Source organism: Oncorhynchus clarkii, chromosome 2 (assembly GCF_045791955.1).
Source record: "Oncorhynchus clarkii lewisi isolate Uvic-CL-2024 chromosome 2, UVic_Ocla_1.0, whole genome shotgun sequence".
Taxonomy (NCBI): Eukaryota; Metazoa; Chordata; class Actinopteri; order Salmoniformes; family Salmonidae; genus Oncorhynchus; species Oncorhynchus clarkii.
This window is the reverse complement of record NC_092148.1, coordinates 55,454,249-55,471,243: the sequence shown is the minus strand read 5'-3', so window position 1 is coordinate 55,471,243 and position 16,995 is coordinate 55,454,249. Positions and strand designations below refer to the sequence as shown.

At 44.9% G+C, this 16,995-nt stretch overlaps 1 long non-coding RNA gene across 3 annotated transcripts in view; it reads right to left on the bottom strand.

Annotated features, from left to right (window-relative positions):
• LOC139370131 (uncharacterized) overlaps positions 1-14,463 on the bottom strand; it is a 40,350-nt gene extending 25,887 nt beyond the window's left edge. Inside the window, exons 1-4 of one of the 3 annotated variants that reach the window (XR_011627107.1) lie at positions 14,116-14,463; positions 4,319-4,425; positions 2,316-2,371; positions 1,825-2,011 (exon numbers count right to left, since the gene is read on the bottom strand). This is a non-coding gene — a long non-coding RNA (uncharacterized lncRNA). Of the gene's footprint in view, positions 1-1,824; positions 2,012-2,315; positions 2,372-2,592; positions 3,350-4,318; positions 4,426-14,115 lie in introns of those variants that run through there. The other 2 variants (XR_011627102.1, XR_011627106.1) reach the window with 2 other exon arrangements.
• Positions 14,464-16,995: the final 2,532 nt, after the last annotated feature.

The following is a 16,995-nucleotide window of genomic DNA, read 5'->3' as shown; positions in this document are numbered from 1 at the left end:
GAAAAATAACAGTAGCGAGGCTATATAAAGTAGCGAGGCTATAACAGTAGTGAGGCTACATACAGGCACCAGTTAGTCGGGCTGATTGAGGCAGTATTTACATGAATGTATAGTTAAAGTGACTATGTATATATGATAAACAGAGACTAGCAGTACCGTAAAAGAGGGGTTGGCGGGTGGTGGGACACAATGCAGATAGTCCGGGAAGCCAATGTGTGGGGGCACCAGTTGGTCGGGCTAATTCAGGTAGTATGCACATTAATGTATAGTTAAAGTGACTATGCATATATGATAAACTGAGATGACCACCATTGTTCCTGTACCCAAGAAGGCAAAGGTAACTGAACTAATTGACAATCGCCCGGTTGCTCTCACTTCTGTCATCATGAAGTGCTTTGAGAGACTAGTCAAGGATCATATCACCTCCACCTTACATGTCACCCTAGAGTAGGGCTGGGCAATTCCAGTCCTCGAGGGCCTGATTGGTATCACAGTTTTTCCCCAGCCCCAGCTAACACACCTGACTCCAATAATCACCTAATCATGATCTTCAGTTTAGAATGCAATTTCATTTTAATCAGCTGTGTTTTCTAGGGATGGAGAAAAAGTGTGACACCAATCTGTCCCCTGAGGACTGGAGCAGTCCACCCCTGCCCTAGACCCACTTCAATTTGCTTATCGCTCCAATAGGTCCACAGACGATGCAACTGCCATCACACTGAACACTGCCTTATCCCATTTGGACAAGAGGAATACCTATGTAAGAATGCTGTTCATTGACTATAGCTCAGCATTCAACACCATAGTACCCTCCAAGCTCATCATTAAGCTTGAGGCTCTGGGTCTCAACCCCACCCTGTGCCATTGGGTCCTGGACTTCCTGATGGGCCGCCTACAGGCGGTGAATGTAGGAAACAACACCTCCACTTCGCTGATCCTCAACACTGGGGCCCCACAAGGGTGCGTGCTCTGCCCCCTCCTGTACTCCCTGTTCACCCATAACTGCGTGGTCATGTATGACTCCAACTCAATCATCAAAATTGCAGACAACACAACAGTAGTGGGCTTTATTACCAACAACAGCGAGACAGCCTAGAGGGAGGAGGTGAAGGCACTCGGATTGCGGTGTCAGGAAAACAACCTCTCACTTAAAGTCAACAAAACAAAGGAGATTATTGTGGACTTCAGGAAACAGCAGAGGGACCCCTCCCCACCCCCCACCCTATCCACATTGACGGGACAGCAGTGGAGAAGGTGTTAAATGTGTTTGTCCAACTTTCCTGTTGTTTTTCTGTTAACATTTGTATGGTCATTTATTTGACTTAATGGGATACTTTGGGATTTTGGCAATCTACTTCCCTAGAGTCAGATGAACTCGTGTATACCATTTTTACGTCTCTATGTCCAATATGAAGGAAGTTAGAGGTAGTTCTGATTGCGAGTCTATGGGTATCTGCTAGCATGCTAGTTAACAAGATCCTTAAAACTGAACGCAGAGACATAAAAATGGTATCCACAAGTTCATCTGACTCATTGCCAAAATCCCAAAGTATCTCTTTCAGGTTCATAGGTCAAATCAGTGGTCATGGTTGTAATTCAAAAAAATAAAGGTGAAATCAGTTACTGACACAGACATTGTGGCATAGCAGCAAGATCAGAATGCTGTGAACCAAGAGGTTGTGAGTTCAAATCTTAGGAAAGGTCATGTTGAATAAAAATGACTGTATAAATAAACCTATACAATGTACGTAAATTGAAAACTTTGTATATTAAAAGCACTGTGTGTGTATCATAATAATACATATATGTTTGCAGGGCATTTACCTGTGAAAATCCACATGTGAAATATCATCACGTCATGTGTTCCAAAAACACATGATTTCTCATGTGCAAAACATGTGGAAATGTCACGTGAAATCAGATGATTTTCCACATGTGAAATCATGTGGTTTTTCTGCAAAGGCTCTGTCTGCTTGCAGCATCTGGTGGACACCTGCAACAGTGCAAGTCACTGGAGAGAGAGAGAAAGAAAGAAAGAAAGAAAGAAAGAAAGAAAGAAAGAAAGAAAGAAAGAAAGAAAGAAAGAAAGAAAGAAAGAAAGAAAGAGAGGCTAATGTGTTTGGATATGGCTGGTTTTGATATGTGCATAGGAGGCAAGTTCAGTACTTCATTCAGAGGGAGCTGGTTTGGCCAGCTCAGTATTTCGTTCAGAGAGAGAGAAAACTGGTTCAAGAGCCATCTGATGTTTAATATGAGGGCACATTATGAGACAGCACTGAGAATCTCTGTGAACATTCTTCTTATTAATCTTTTACCTGTATTGCTGCATTCAAGTCCATTTCATCTGGACTTCTTGCCACCCTCTGTAACACTGAAAAACAAAAACACACATCGTGAAATACAGTATCTAACCACAGCACAAAGGTCTTTGAACACAAGAGTCAACGCTAACAATCCATTGGACGTAATACAACAGCGCAAAGAGACAATATATTTTCCCTTCACAACAAAGCACAATGCTCCATACTGCAGGCCAGTTCATTATGCAATAGCAAACCAAAGAAGCGCTTCCAAATGGTATCAGATACTCACGCGCTCTTTCATTTAACAAGGCTAACAGCTCCAAGTGAACCCGATCACAAAGGGAGAGACGCTCACTGACACCACAGCAATTAGGCCGTACAGCTAATCTTACAGGGCACTTAGGACATCTTTAACAGCCGTCAGGGCACCAGGGTTGATGTGTCCTGGTCTCTCCTGGCCCGTGGGGCAGCAGGGTGGCTGTTTTATGGCCGTGAGGGTGCAGGGTTGATTGTTAACACAGGGAAAGTGATCCCTGGAGTCAGGCCACTAAATCTGCTCCGTCCCTGTAACCATGGCAGCAGACAGGTAGTGTCTGGGTCACAGGGCAAACATTGCCAGCCTCGAGCGGTCTGCCGTCGGTTAATAAAACTCTAGCTCAGTGTGAACGAGGGCGCAGAAGCACACACACAAACAGACACAGCATGTGCACACACGCACACCCGTCTCGGGTGACTGGTGCCAGCTGACCTGAGGACAAACATTAATATACAGGGGAACAGGCTTCCATTAATCAACGACAGCTGATTCATAAGGTTAGATGCCCATTTGAGGTCATAGACTCTATGTATTACTACGTGTATATTCCATGTTTTACAACATGCACATATCCAGCATGTGTTTGTCCCTGGTTCATTTGGGAAGATCATGACAAGAAATAAGTGGAACAGTGGAATGGAACGTTGGTTGACAACATGAGAGCTGTGATGCCAGACAATGACACAGCTACAGTTTTTTTTTTTTAAATGACAATGTTATCTGGAAGTAATAGATCACATTATACAAAGCAAATAGGTTTTCCTCCTCTTTGCATGCTAAGTATTCTTCAGTGTGCTGGACTGAGCCCTGGTCTGTCTGTCTGCCCCACGAGAGACAGACATACGCCCGTGATTGTCTCTGCCCTTCTCTCCCCTCGCCTCGCCTCGCCACTCTGTCTTCAGTTGCTATGAGACAGGCCGGCTCAAGCCAAGGCATCATTATTAAAAGGAACAAAAGCCAAAGCAGTGGACAAAGCCGTCCCGACCAACCCAAACCAGCTCCCACTTAACACACACATCACACTTCACTGTGCTCTCTGACTGACTGACTGACTGACTGACTGACTGACTGACATACAAATGGACAGTTCAATGCCTTTACTTGTCTCCTTTTGAAGATAAATATGCCCAGTAATATACAGAGACACATCTCATAAATGACCACTACGAGAAGTCAATAGAGGGAGAATTCTGCACTTATTTCAGGCCTCCTATGGATATCACTTTGTCTCTTGCTGCTTAGAAGCCAGCACCTTTTCACCTCAGCTGGTTTTACTTCCTTATTACTTCTTTATAACACAGTATAAATGACACGGCTGTTTTAGATCACCCAATTTCATTCATAATCCAGAGTCTGTTCCCTACGTGATATTACTTTAAGAAAACGAACAAATGTAATATATTTTAGCTCTAACACAGCACAGTAAGACTGAACAGCAAATCTACCATTTATTTTTACAAAATCACCTGTATTTCTGGCTTCTATCCTCCTCACACCAGTTCTGTCTGGCGCCAAATGTCATTAAAAAAAACACACACATCTGAATTTGCATCTGTTTCTGTCCAAAGGAAGTGAGGCAAGCTAATGAAAAGCCTCCCTCCTCCTCCTCCAGGTCTCCAGACCTGCTCACTCACATGACAATCACTGTCTATGAAATGCCAGCAGAGAGGCAATCAGTCATTGTAATTAGTCTACTTGCCATCCCTGTTGTGTCATAATTCAGACTGGGCTGGAAGGCTGGGGCTGGAGGCTGGGGCTGGAGGCTGGGGCTGGAGGCTGGAGCTGGAGGCTGGGGCTAGAGGCTGGCTGGGAGACATAGTGAGACACTAAAGACCCAGCTGTTGCTGACTGGGTCCACCACTGCCTAAACCCCAACACAGGCCACTCCCTCTCTCCCCTTTCTCTCTCTCTCCTTTCTTCAGTCTTCTCCCTGGTCTCTTCTCCTCTCTCAGGGGGGGAGACAGCAAAATGATTTGTGTGGTGGGAGAGGGGACTGACTCCCTCCCTCCCTCCCTCCCTCCCTCCCTCCCTCCCTCCCATACCCTTCTTACATTTTCTTTTTCTTCTTCACTGCACTGCAGACATTTGTTTTCCAAACTGCTTGAGTGATAAGTGCATGAGCAGCCGATAAACTCAAGGTTCTTTCTGAAATCAAAGGCAACATCTTTAGTGTGGAAATTCACTTACCAAAAATAAAGATCTGAACCAAAACCCGCACCACGTATTAAACATGTAATGTCCATTTTACCAACATTTAAATCCTTTAAAAAAGGGGTGTTCTTCAAACTGCCTCTTAAATGCCAACTGACTAATTCTCCCTGGGCGCTGGATGGATGCAGACTCGGAGAACCAGCTCAGTTCCCCTTGGAATTCAGAGATAAACAGGAAGCTATGGCAGCATTCTACTGAGATTTATTTTATTTGCTTAAAGGACGTGGTTTGCCTGCTGTATCTTTAAAGGACCTGAAGTTTTCTTGGCAGTAAAACGAAGATCTGTGAGTTCAGCCAAAATAGACAATAAAGTAGAATGGAGAAACATGCCAAATTGCTGGGGCAATTCAGTCCAGAGACTCATTTTTCCAAAATGATTCACACTGGAAAGAAAAGCATTTCCCTGTCCTCAGATGAACTTAGTGTGCTCTCACTACCCCCTCTCTCCCTTTCTCTCCCTCCCTCTCTCTCCCTCTCCCTCTCTCTGCCGGCTCATACAAGGAAACGTTGAGGGCGGGAGGGAGAGAGGGAGGGAGGGAGAGTGTATGCAGGCACACACACACACACACACACACACACACACACACACACACACACACACACACACACACACACACACACACACACACACACACACACACACACACACACACACACACACACAGACACAGAGGAAAGCCTTCACTGCAGATTATTTGCTCGCTGCAGAATTAGGTCATGCACATAAAGGCCTGAAACAGAGACACACAGATAAACATGCACTACTTTGAAAGGCCATTTTCAAAGTCATCGGAAAATCACATGGAAACCCAGCAAGAAAAGCACACACAGTAAAAACCATGCCAACGTAACGCGAACAGCCATTTCTAAGCACCCAGTACTGTCAGTAAAGTAACTAGTCATACTGTATGTGCTGAGCTTTGACTTTTCACATGTATTTGACTTGGACATTACACAACACAGAGACAGATGACTTTAGGAGAGGAGAGTGGGCTACACAGAGGATGTGCCCCACCAGTCAGCTATGGTCAATAGTCTGAGTCTGGTCTACGGGTTAGTCTGGCAACGCACATCATTCACCAGCTCTCTGTCTGTCTGTCTGTCTGTCTGTCTGTCTGTCTGTCTGTCTGTCTGTCTGTCTGTCTGTCTGTCTGTCTGTCTGCCCCTGTTCTCCACTGAAGGATGACAGTCAATAGTCAATTGTAGCAGGGTCAACGACCCCAAAAGCCGCATCACACTTGTCATTTCCTAGGTGAGCCAGGGCAGCAACAGCAATGCAAATAGTTTGAATGTGACTTACTGGAAATTATGTGACATGGCTATGAAAGTTAAATACCAAAGCAGAAATACATATCTCAATATCTCACACACCAAGTTATTTACATTAGTCAGCCATCAACTCAATGACATTCAGTGACTGATAAGTGTTTGGTAGCACGTGGGAGAGTACAGCCTCAGTTGATGAGTGAGTTCAACGTTAATGAGAGCGTACTGCAATGCCGGCTAATACTTGCAATTATATGACGAGTCCAACTCTTTATGCAAAAGGCAAATGAATACTACAGCCATCAACTTTCTGACCTACAGTCATAGGAAGCCACCAAGCAATCTCAGCTCTGCACTGTTACAATTGGCAGTACATATTAGTCAGCTTTTGTGCTGACACACATTATCTAGGTGTGGCAGGCTCTCAGGCCACTGACATACTGCTAGTAAAAGTCATGTCAAATCTAAGGAACTATCAATTGAAAATAAGAATCTGCCAGAGCTTTTCCCAAAGCTAAATGAGGATCCTGAGAAGAGTGCATGTATGTATGTGTTACGGTGCGTGAATGAGGACCCAAAAGCGAATCAACTTAAACAGAGCTTCTTTAATTACCAAACATAGGTAGGCTCAGATGGACCGGCAGATTCCGACAGGACAGGACAAGGTTACAGCAAACATGACGACAGTCTGGTTCAGGCATGAATGACACAAACAAACAAGAATCCGACAAGGACAGGAACAGAAACAGAGAGAGATATAGGGACCTAATCAGAGGGAAAAAAGGGAACAGGTGGGGAACGGGGTGAATGGGTAGTTAGAGGAGACAAGGGACAGCTGGGGGAAAGCGGGGGAGAAAAGGTAACCTAACACGACCAGCAGAGGGAGACAGGGTGAAGGGAAAGGACAGAGACAAGACAACATGACAGTACATGACAGTACCCCCCCACTCACCGAGCGCCTCCTGGCGCACTCGAGGAGGAAACCTGGCGGCAACGGAGGAAATCATCAATCAGCGCACGGTCCAGCACGTCCCGAGAGGGAACCCAACTCCTCTCCTCAGGACCGTACCCCTCCCAGTCAACTAGGTACTGATGACCACGGCCCCGAGGACGCATGTCCAAGATTTTACGGACCCTGTAGATAGGTGCGCCCTCGACAAGGATGGGGGGGGGGGGGGGAAGACGAGCGGGGGCGCGAAGAACGGGCTTAACACAGGAGACATGGAAGACCGGGTGGACGCGACGAAGATATCGCGGAAGAAGAAGTCGCACTGCGACAGGATTAATGACCTGAGAGATACGGAATGGACCAATGAACCGCGGGGTCAACTTGCGAGAAGCCGTCTTAAGGGGAAGGTTCTGAGTGGAGAGCCAAACTCTCTGACCGCGACAATATCTAGGGCTCTTAGTTCTACGCTTATTAGCAGCTCTCACAGTCTGCGCCCTATAACGGCAAAGTGCAGACCTGACCCTCTTCCAGGTGCGCTCGCAACGTTGGACAAAAGCCTGAGCGGAGGGGACGCTGGACTCGGCGAACTGAGATGAGAACAACGGAGGCTGGTACCCGAGGCTACTCTGAAAAGGAGATAGCCCGGTCGCAGACGAAGGAAGCGAGTTGTGGGCGTATTCTGCCCAGGGGAGCTGTTCTGACCAAGACGCAGGGTTGCGAAAAGAAAGACTGCGTAAGATGCGACCAATAGTCTGATTGGCCCGTTCTGCTTGACCGTTAGACTGGGGGTGAAAGCCGGAAGAGAGACTGACGGAAGCCCCAATCAAACGGCAAAACTCCCTCCAAAATTGAGACGTGAATTGCGGACCTCTGTCCGAAACGACGTCTGACGGAAGGCCATGAATTCTGAAAACATTCTCGATGATGATTTGTGCCGTCTCTTTAGCAGAAGGAAGCTTAGCAAGGGGAATGAAATGAGCCGCCTTAGAGAACCTATCGACAACCGTAAGAATAACAGTCTTCCCCGCTGACGAAGGCAGTCCGGTGACAAAATCTAAGGCGATGTGAGACCACGGTCGAGAGGGAATAGGAAGCGGCCTGAGACGGCCGGCAGGAGGAGAGTTACCGGACTTAGTCTGCGCGCAGACCGAACAAGCAGCCACGAAACGACGCGTGTCATGCTCCCGGGTGGGCCACCAGAAACGCTGGCGAATGGAAGCAAGCGTACCCCGAACGCCAGGGTGGCCGGCTAACTTGGCAGAGTGAGCCCACTGAAGAACGGCCAGACGAGTAGGAACGGGAACGAAAAGAAGGTTCCTAGGACAAGCGCGCGGCGACGGAGTTTGAGTGAGTGCTTGCTTTACCTGCCTCTCAATTCCCCAGACAGTCAACCCGACAACACGCCCCTCAGGGAGAATCCCCTCGGGGTCAGTGGAGGCTACTGAAGAACTGAAGAGACGAGACAAAGCATCAGGCTTGGTGTTCTTAGAGCCCGGACGATAAGAAATCACGAACTCGAAACGAGCGAAAAACAGCGCCCAACGCGCCTGACGCGCATTAAGTCGTTTGGCAGAACGGATGTACTCAAGGTTCCTATGGTCAGTCCAAACGACAAAAGGAACGGTCGCCCCCTCCAACCACTGTCGCCATTCGCCTAGGGCTAACCGGATGGCGAGCAGTTCGCGGTTACCCACATCATAGTTACGTTCCGACGGCGACAGGCGATGAGAAAAATACGCGCATGGGTGGACCTTGTCGTCAGAGAGGGAGCGCTGAGAAAGGATGGCTCCCACTCCCACCTCTGACGCGTCAACCTCGACAACGAACTGTCTAGAGACGTCAGGTGTAACAAGGATAGGAGCGGATGTAAAACGATTCTTGAGGAGATCAAAAGCTCCCTGGGCGGAAACGGACCACTTAAAGCACGTCTTGACAGAAGTAAGGGCTGTGAGAGGAGCTGCCACCTGACCGAAATTACGGATGAAACGACGATAGAAGTTCGCGAAGCCGAGAAAGCGCTGCAGCTCGACGCGTGACTTAGGGACGGGCCAATCAATGACAGCTTGGACCTTAGCGGGATCCATCTTAATGCCTTCAGCGGAAATAACAGAACCGAGAAATGTGACGGAGGAGGCATGAAAAGTGCACTTCTCAGCCTTCACAAAAAGACAATTCTCTAAAAGGCGCTGGAGGACACGTCGAACGTGCTGAACATGAATCTGGAGTGACGGTGAAAAAATCAGGATATCGTCAAGGTAAACGAAAACAAAGATGTTCAGCATGTCTCTCAGGACATCATTGACTAATGCCTGAAAGACAGCTGGAGCGTTAGCGAGGCCGAAAGGAAGAACCCGGTATTCAAAGTGCCCTAACGGAGTGTTAAACGCCGTCTTCCACTCGTCCCCCTCCCTGATGCGCACGAGATGGTAAGCGTTACGAAGGTCCAACTTAGTGAAAAACCTGGCTCCCTGCAGGATCTCGAAGGCTGAAGACATAAGAGGAAGCGGATAACGATTCTTCACTGTTATGTCATTCAGCCCTCGATAATCTATGCAGGGGCGCAGAGACCCGTCCTTCTTCTTGACAAAAAAAAACCCCGCTCCGGCGGGAGAGGAGGAGGGGACTATGGTACCGGCGTCAAGAGCTACAGACAAATAATCTTCGAGAGCCTTACGTTCGGGAGCCGACAGAGAGTATAGTCTACCCCGGGGGGGGGTGGTTCCCGGAAGGAGATCAATACTACAATCATACGACCGGTGTGGAGGAAGAGAGGTGGCCCTGGACCGACTGAACACCGTGCGCAGATCGTGATATTCCTCCGGCACCCCTGTCAAATCACCAGGCTCCTCCTGTGAAGAAGAGACAGAGGAAACAGGAGGGATAGCAGACATTAAACATTTCACATGACAAGAGACGTTCCAGGAGAGGATTGAATTACTAGACCAATTAATGGAAGGATTATGACAAACTAGCCAGGGATGGCCCAAAACAACAGGTGTAAAAGGTGAACGAAAAATTAAAAAAGAAATGGTTTCACTATGATTACCAGAAACAGTGAGGGTTAAAGGTAGCGTCTCACGCTGAATCCTGGGGAGAGGACTACCATCCAGGGCGAACAAGGCCGTGGGCTCCTTTAACTGTCTGAGAGGAATGTCATGTTCCCGAGCCCAGGTCTCGTCCATAAAACAGCCCTCCGCCCCAGAGTCTATTAAGGCACTGCAGGAAGCTGACGAACCGGTCCAGCGTAGATGGACCGACAAGGTAGTGCAGGATCTTGAAGGAGAGACAGGAGTAGTAGCGCTCACCAGTAGCCCTCCGCTTACTGACGAGCTCTGGCCTTTTACTGGACATGAAGTGACAAAATGACCAGCGGAACCGCAATAGAGACAGAGGCGGTTGGTGATTCTCCGTTCCCTCTCCTCAGTCGAGATGCGGATACCTCCCAGCTGCATGGGCTCAGCACCCGAGCCGGCAGAGGAAGATGGTAGTGATGCGGAGAGGGAGGTGACGGAGAGCGCGAGCTCCTTTCCACGAGCTCGGTGACGAAGATCAACCCGTCGCTCAATGCGAATAGCGAGTTCAATCAAGGAATCCACGCTGGAAGGAACCTCCCGGGAGAGAATCTCATCCTTTACCTCTGCGCGGAAACCCTCCAGAAGACGAGCGAGCAAGGCCGGCTCGTTCCAGCCACTGGAGACAGCAAGAGTGCGAAACTCAATAGAGTAGTCTGTTATGGATCGATTGCCTTGACATAGGGAAGACAGGGCCCTGGAAGCCTCCTCCCCAAAAACAGATCGATCAAAAACCCGTATCATCTCCTCCTTAAAGTCTTGATACTGGTTAGTACACTCAGCCCTTGCCTCCCAGATTGCCGTGCCCCACTCACGAGCCCGTCCAATAAGGAGAGATATGACGTAGGCGACACGAGCAGTGCTCCTGGAGTAAGTGTTGGGCTGGAGAGAAAACACAATATCACACTGGGTGAGGAACGAGCGGCATTCAGTGGGCTCCCCAGAGTAACACGGCGGGTTATTGATTCTGGGCTCCGGAGATTCGAAAGCCCTGGAAGTGGCCGGTGGATCGAGGCGGAGATGGTGAACCTGTTCTGTGAGGTTGGAGACTTGGGTGGCCAGGGTCTCAACGGCATGTCGAGCAGCAGACAATTCCTGCTTGTGTCTGCCTAGCATCGCTCCCTGGATCTCGACGGCTGAGTGGAGAGGATCCGAAGTCGCTGGGTCCATTCTTGGTCGGATTCTTCTGTTACGGTGCGTGAATGAGGACCCAAAAGCGAATCAACTTAAACAGAGCTTCTTTAATTACCAAACATAGGTAGGCTCAGATGGACCGGCAGATTCCGACAGGACAGGACAAGGTTACAGCAAACATGACGACAGTCTGGTTCAGGCATGAATGACACAAACAAACAAGAATCCGACAAGGACAGGAACAGAAACAGAGAGAGATATAGGGACCTAATCAGAGGGAAAAAAGGGAACAGGTGGGGAACGGGGTGAATGGGTAGTTAGAGGAGACAAGGGACAGCTGGGGGAAAGCGGGGGAGAAAAGGTAACCTAACACGACCAGCAGAGGGAGACAGGGTGAAGGGAAAGGACAGAGACAAGACAACATGACAGTACATGACAGTATGTATGTGTATGTGTAAAATGTATGTGTATGTGTAAGATGTATGTGTAAAAATTGACCGTTTAGATTAGATTGTTTCCCTTTGCGATGTGTGTGTGTGTTTGTTAATATTGCTATTATTATGTCTTGGCGGCCAGCAATATTCTCTGGACAGAAATCCCAATGCGGCTTCCCTCCCCTTCCCAACCTCGCCACGGCCTTGCTGGAAGGAGGTAACAGGGGAGAACAAGTCATTCGTACACAGACCAGAAGTTTACTGTTACACTCCCCTATGTATTTATTTGGACAGCGAAGCTACAACTCTGTACTCCAGCATTTTGGATTTGAGATCAAATGTTTTATATGAGGCGACAGTACATAATGGGTGTAGTGTTTTTGTACATATGTGTTTTACCATTTATAAATAAATGCACTTTATGTCTCTAGGCCCTCCATTTGAAGGTGTCATAAGTATTTGGACAAATTCACTAATAGTGTACACTTCTACAGTAATGTGGACGCTAACATGATTATGGATGATCATGAATGAATCGTGAATAATTATGAGTGAGAAAGTTGCAGAGGCATAAATGTCCCAAAAACATGCTAACCTCTCACCATTCCCAAATAACACGGGAGGCTAGCATTTTGGGGAGGGGGATGTGACATTTACGTCTCCCTTCATTATTCTTGATTCATTCATGATTATCCGCAGTAATAGTAGCATCCACATTAATGTAGAAGTGTTCCGAAACATATTCTATTCTTATTTAGTTTAAAAGTGACTCCAAAATGACAACACATTATTTACCATTCATTTTTATTGGGCACAAAATAATCTGAAACACAACTGAAACAAATTGCAAATGCATCCAAAAGGTTTGTAGTCACGAGCTTGATGTGGTCATTGTGTGCTAGGAATATGGGACCAAATAGGTTCTATCACGAGTGGCGCAACGATCTAAGGCTCTGCATCTCAATGCTAGAGGCATCACTACAGACTCTGGTTCGATTCCAGCCTGTATCACAACCGTCCGTGATTGGGAGTCCCATAGGGCGACGCACAATTGACCCAGCGTCATCCGGGTTTGGCCAGGGTAAGCCATCATGGTAAATAAGAATTTGTTCTTAACTGACTTCCCTAGTAAAATAAAGGTAAAATTAAAAAATACTAACCTTGTGACTAAATTTAATACACTATAAGTGAATTTGTCCCAATACTTATGACACCTTCAAATGGTAAATGGTAAAACAGATATGTGTGAAAATACCCTCAAATAAAAGGTGATCTTCTGTATTGTCGCCTCATATAAAACATCCAAAATGCTGGAGTATAGAGCCAAATGAAAGGTTTTAGCTTCACTGTCCAAATTAATACATAGGGGAGTGTATGTGTTAAGGCTTTCTTAGAAAGAGGTCTGGCTGTGTGATTGTAGGAAACATGCCCTATATTTTAAGATTATTCCACATCTACCAATGCACACCTGGCCATATGTGACACTGTTATATGACACGTTTCTATCCCATCTTGAAGGCCCTCTCTAGTTTGACAAAGGTACACCATGTATACCTGTACTGTATATAAAACCTGTATACTGTACTTCAGTCAGAGGAATGGTCAAGGCCAAAGTTGCAGGCTCTTCAGGCGTTCTAGTTTGTCATATGAGCTTCATTCAATGAACTACTAAGTACATGTAATAAACGCATAACTACAGTAGCCTTGAACATTCTCAATGCACGCCTCAGACTTTTGAGCACACAGCATACAGCTACCTCTGGATATTGTGTTTGGTTACACAACATACACTGTACTGACTGTTTACACCATGAACTACCAGAGAAAGAAGGAGCAGCATGAAGATTCCCAATGTTGCCATATTCTTTTCCTATAGGCCTAATATACTAAGGAAATTAGTCAGGGAAACACAAACATGTAAATGTAAACAATTATAAGCTACATTAACTGCATATTTTTCAATACAAATGGCTAAAATTGTAAACAGTCAGAATCGTGGACAGTCAGAATCATGGACACTAATAATTAAGCAAGGCATCAACAACTAAAGAATCACAGTCGAATGTATAATTGTAAAGTATAGGCTATTTTCAACAAGAGGCTATTCTCATAGTGCAATACATTATAATAGGCTGGCCTACATTACAATGTAACTGACTTGCCTAGTTAAATAAAGGTTAAATAAAAATAAAAAACATTATTTTAAATAAGGAGAGAAGGCTATTCCACCTCAATCATATTACAACCTTTGGGTTCAGCACCAAAGATCTAGGCCTACGTATTGCAACACTGTATTTCCTACATATTGCAACACTGTATTTAAAAAAAAAACATTTACATAAAACAATGTATAAACCTTAGGCTATGTCAATAGCAAACATGCAAAAAGTAGTATATCAGTGTCCAATGGCAAGAGAAACACAAAACTTACAATTTATCCGTTGTTGTTTTCAGGTCTCCCATTTGACTTCCACGTGTAAAAAGACCTGAATTAAAACCCAATAAAACATTTCAAGCACACCATTTTACGTGTAGTTGTGCTTTGTGTGATTTTTCGCGCGTGTAAGAGAGCACTGTACAGAAAGGAAACCGACGCCGACTAACGACGACCGACGATATAGAACCTTTCAAGAGGACGGGGTTTTAATCCCGGGGAAAGCTTCTCATCTGTGTTTTTACCCCCCCATCCCGATTCGTGTTCACTAGCGTGATAGCCACGAGCTGTGCATCATGCACCGGCTGGCGAAACGGAACCATAGGCTGAAACTGCGGTAGTCACTGCACACAGTCACACATAATAATACAAAAGTAACGTTTGAACATCACTGGGCGACCAATGGAGAGGTGTGATAGACTATCTGAGCATGATCATGTCCGGCTCTCGGAATGATAAAGGACAGTTATGCATTACATATTTTGAGCCATAGAAATAGAGTAGGCTGACAGAAACCCCCAGTAGACAAACGTTGACGTCAAGTGCATTGTGTGTGCTGAATGAAAGGTGAAAAATGTTTTCTGTATGTCGAAAATACATGTCTATACGTCTTTTACGGAAGTCGAAAATACGTGTTTTCAGGACATTGAAATAAGGTGCATTTAAGGTGCTGAGTGAAAGGTGAAAATACGTGTTTCCCCGGATGTTGAAAATACGTAATTTACAGACGTTGAAAATATGTATTTTTCAGTCATTGATTGTATGGCCAAATTTCAACCGCTATACATTCTTAATGACGTAAGCATTGTATCACACTGGTTGTTCCATCCTCTTAATATAGGAAAGAAGAGCTGTAGGTCACAGCGTACATTATTATATAATTTATAACATGCACAGCCATCTTTATCAAAAGCTTTAAAACTAGCACCAATTATGTTTAAAGGAGGCCAACCAACCGCTTTAACCAACAGACCACATTAATCACAATAAAATTCTCAAAAATGGTTACAGATTTTTTTGCTTGCTATGACTGTGATAAATTCTTGTTTATCTACCTTAGCTGAATGCACTGACTCGGCATAGAGCGTCTGCTGAATGACCAAAATGTAAATGTTGAAACAAACACTTGTAAAGCATGCTGGGTATAAGTTTAATGAGCTCCACCCCCAAACAAGTACACATTTGGTGGTGAGGACTAGATCCAAAGCTCACAAGTTTGAACATCACAGCACGGCACGGCACGGTTTAATTCATTAGAGCACAGTAGAGCACTCTATGGTAAAAGACAGTAGCGTTTAATTCATAAGAGTTCAGTAGAGTAAAGTACAGTAAAGTACAGTATAGTTTAATTCAGTAGAGTACAGTACAGTTTAGTATAGTACAGTATAGTACATTTGAGTAAGGTAGGGGACAATACAGTACACTATACTTTATTTTCTTTACTTTACTATACTGTGCTCTACTATACTCTACTCTACTGAATAAAATGCTACTGTCCTATATCATACCATACTGTACAGTATTCTACTGTACTCTACTCAGTGGTGTAAAGTACTTAAGTAAAAATACTTTAAAGTACTACCTAAGTCGTTTTTGGGGGGTATTTGTACTATACTTTACTATTTATACTTTTGACTACTTTTACTTCACTACATTCCTAAAGAAAATAATGTACTCTTTACTCCACGTATTTTCCCTAGCACACAAAAGTACTTGTTACATTTTGAATGCTTAGCAGGACAGGAAAATGATCCAATTCACACACTAATCAAGAGAACATCCCAGTCATCCCTACTGCCTCTCATCTGGGGGACTCACTAAACACATGTTTCATCAGTAAATTATGTCTGAGTGTTGGAGCATACCCCTAGCTATCCGTAAATAAATCAAAACAAGAAAAAGGATGCTGTCTGGTTTGCTTAATATAAGGATTTTTAATGATTTATACGGGTATGAAAAATGTTGTGATATTATATATTCTGAAATTGAAAAAAATGGGTATTAAGAATTACCCTCCAAGTCCAGGAAAATTTACAAGCTGAACAAGCATTATTGGAATGATGAATTAAGGGATCTATGGTCAGTAATGCACAAGGCTGAGTACTTATTTTTACAGTGTAAAGATAGGAATACAAGAGTGTAGGAAGGAACTTAAGAAAAAACTGCATGTTTGATAAAAGACTGTGCCTATTGAAACGGAGATATCAGAGAGGGCAGTTATTACACCTTGAGGAGATACAGACAAGAAATCCGCAACAGTTTTGGAGCCAAATAAACAAGTTAGGACCAAAACGACATTCCAATGGAAGTCAGGGAAGAGCAGGGGTTGGCTGAACTCTGATATTACACAGGTACTTAAGGAGTGGGAGAAGGGGTTTGCTAGTTTGTTCTCAGGTAATGAAAATGTGACATATTTTGAGAAATAATTTTATATAGACATATGTTCCCTAAGAACTAAAATGGAAAATACAACGTTAGAACCCTCTTATATATGTAACCCGTACTTAAATGAGGAGCTGTCTGTGGCAGAAGTTAACAAGGTGATTGACGCTGCAAAAAATGGGAAATCATTTGATATTGATGAACTGCCTAATGAGGTTTAAAAATCCCCTAAATTAATTGATGTCCTATATGATTTGCTCCAAATGTGTTTTGAGTACAGTATACAGCCATTCACTTGGTATAAGTCTATAGTGAATCCCATTCCCAAATCTTCAAAAAATTACCCAAGAGTGCCATTGAACTATAGAGGCATAAGTTTATTAAGTACGGTATATAAATTATATCCATCCATCCTCAACAATAGGCTAATTACAATTTCATTACACCAAAACATTCTGGTGGAAGAATAAAATGTTTTTCATAAATCCAGAGCCT